We start from the raw sequence: 3,340 nt of genomic DNA on the forward strand, positions 1-3,340 counted from the left end.
TCAGGGGGAAAAGGGTGTGGGGGGGCGGGAAGAGACTGGAAAAAATTGTACACCTATGGATGAGGACAGTGGGGGGGGAGGTAAGGGCAGAGGGTGGGGTGGGAACTGGGTGGAGGGGAGCTATAGGAGGAAAAAAGAGGAACAACTGTAATAATCTGAACAATAAAGATTTAATTTAAAAAAATAAATAATAAAAGAAAAACAAAAAAATGGTGAAGTAAACACCTATTCAAGTCATCTTGCATTGCTAATGTAGCTCTTAGAGATTTACATTTTGTGCTTTTAAATGTTCACATACCTTCTCCCTAACTCTCAGTTTATCACATAGACCTTTACAGTCATGTAGGTTCCAGGTAGGAAGGATGGAAGTTATTTGAGCAGACAGGATATGAGATCTCTTTTATTAAACCTATGATTTTAGGAAGTACTTATAAATTACATATGTAATCAGATTTTTTAAATTTCCACCTTCTTTTAGGAATTCCTTCAGCTCTTGAGGAAAAAAAATTGGAAATCAGGAACTGATAGTGATTTTCTGAGACAGATAGGATAAAAAAATGATTTATAAATGATTAAGAGGTCATGTCATATTTACATGTAGAATTTTCTTTCCTTTCCCATTGCAAATTTTGAGTGAGTCAATGTATTCTGTTCCTTTCTCTCTTTTTTTCTCTGGTATTGTGCCATTATGCATATGCTACACCTTTTGTTGTCCCACAGTTCTTAGATATTCTGTTCATCACCTATCCCAGTCTCTTTTTTCTTTTCTTTTCAGTTTTAGAAGTTTCTATTGACATATCCTCAAGCTCACTGATTCTTTCCATAGAATTTTTTTTATTTCTAGCATTCATTTTATTCTTTCTTAGAATTTCCATCTCTTTGCTTACAATTATTTATCTGTTCTTTCAGGTTATCTACTTTTTCCATTAGAGCCTTTAGCACAGTTGTTTTAAATTCCCAGTTTGATAATTTCAACATCTTTGCCTTGTCTAAGTCTGATTCTAATGTTTTGACTTTTAATAATCTTATAATTTTTTTAGTTGAAAGCCAGACATGATGAACCATGTAAAAGGAACCTGGTACTGGTTCCTACAGAGATTTCTGTTTGTGGGTTCCTAATGTGGTAAATTGTAATTCTCTGTATCTACCTGTTTGTGTTTCTAATTTTGAAGATAGTGATTTGCCCTGTGACCTCACTGCATTATGGATCTAAGAAGAGTTGTTGATTTTCAATTTGTTCAGCTTTTTAATTGTTGTTAGGATGAAGTGACAACTTCTACACTTTTTACATGGCAGAGTAGAAACTGGAAGTCTCTGTCTCTATTCTTTAGTGGCAGGAAATGGGAACCTCTGGCTAAGTTAAGGGAGGAACAATAATAAGAAAAAAAGAAAGAAATTTAAGGCCATTTGGTAGCTCACAGAATTGCATGAAGACATATCAAGCAAGTCTTGGAAAGTTCGGAATCCAGAGATCTGCACTGCAGGTCTATCTTGGACCACATGTCCCTCACACCCAGGGAGAGCAGCCCCACTGGTTCAGTGCAGAGTTCTTCCTAATAGAAAGTTCAGCAGGGAGTTGCATGACAGGGGTAAGGACCTCTGTCCAGGGAAAGAGGAAGCCAAGCAGCTGCTGAAGTTCTGGCTCACTTCTGATTGCTTCCCACTGAAATGGAGGCCCCAGTTACATGTTTAGATCAGAGACTCTGAGAATTCCATCTAATGTTATAATTCTGTATGCTTTCTAATGGATTTTTGTTATTAGGAGCTGAATTTCTATGTGAAAATTAGATAATCTATACTGATACATGAGAATGCCACTATTGTTTCACTAGACATATATTCTAAGTATTCCTGTTGTATATCCCTTCATCTATTTTAAGTAGACATTAAGGAGGAAAAAAAACTTCTTAGGTAACTTTCTTCCTAATGTTTGTATTTTTGCTTTGAAATAGATCCAAATTCTGTGAAGAAGCTGCTTGTTACAGAATCTGCTTTGTCTTCCAAGGAAATTTGAAGGTCAAATTTCAAAAGCCCAGCAAACCACTTGCCAATGATTGATTTGGGGAATAAAGTGCTATGGCTTCCTATTTCTAGCCATCTTTTCCTGCTTACCTGTTGTACCAACTGGGGTTCAATTGCACACAACAGAATCAATTCAAGCTACTTGGGGCTGAAGGGGATTTATTAACAGGCATTGTTTGGCTTCCAAATCCACTTGATGGATTGGAGGAATAGGCTCATGGTTGAGTTTCCTGGAACAAGATTTACAAAGCCTCTGCTGGGAATCAGAGGGCTGATGGGAAGTGGCAGCATCAAGCTGACTGTGTCTTTAATATACGAATGATGGGCTGTGCTCACACTTTGAGCAAACTGACGTCAGGCATGAGCAAGGGAAAAGGAGCCAGCAGCAAAGGGGGACTGTGAGAGAGTAGGATGAAAGGTGGGAGGGAATAAACTAAGGGAAGACTTTCATGAGAAAGGAATGGAAAGGGGGATCTAAGAAATGTCCGTCAGTCAAGAAGGAGGTTGTTGGAAATCTTGTAAGAAACATTCTAGTGAGATTAATGAAAACAGAATGCAGTGAGTGAAAGAGTGAGTGGGAGGCATGAAAACAAAGACAGTATGCACCACTCTTGCAAAAAGTTTGGCTGTGAAGAAGACAGGGGAGTGTGTAGCATAGAGGGCAGAGGAGACTTTCTCCTTTTAGAAAATGACAGAGACTAGTAGTACATTTTAAAATGTTCTTAGGAAGAATCCTATTGAGTAGAAGTAGTTGAGCATACAGGAGAACAATGGGCAACAGGCAGAGTGAGATTTCTGAACAGATGGGAAGTGGTATGATCAGAGATGTAAGGAGAGAGTTGGAGTGAGAGCATCAGAAATATGAAATACCTGCAGTGAACAGGAAATAAAGCAGTTCAGGCAACACTGAAGGGTCACTGGGCAGCACTGAGTCCTAATACAGAAATCTGTACTTTAAAAATGAGTTAAGCCCATGTCAGAGGAATGTCGGCATGAGAGTGCACCTTGTCCTCTCCACCTGAAATTTCAAAAAGTTAACTAACTATAATTCAACAAAGAAATCCCTGCTCAACATAGATGCATGCCTGAGAAACCCACACATTGAAACATCTAAAGGTGGGCAACCTGGAATAAACAGGGAGATGAGAAGGGAGGAAAGCACAGGTGGGCCTTAGATGCAGCCCTGCAGTGGGGAGCTCACAACTCAGCTGATAGCAGGTGCTTCCTTTAGCCTGCAAGAACAGAGACCTGTGGGAGTGGGGAGAGAGAGGAACAGCTCATCAGGGCAAGCAGTGAGAGAGCAAACAGTGTCTCAGTC

Source organism: Myotis brandtii, unplaced genomic scaffold (genome assembly GCF_000412655.1).
Source record: "Myotis brandtii unplaced genomic scaffold, ASM41265v1 scaffold291, whole genome shotgun sequence".
In the NCBI taxonomy this organism is placed as follows: Eukaryota; Metazoa; Chordata; class Mammalia; order Chiroptera; family Vespertilionidae; genus Myotis; species Myotis brandtii.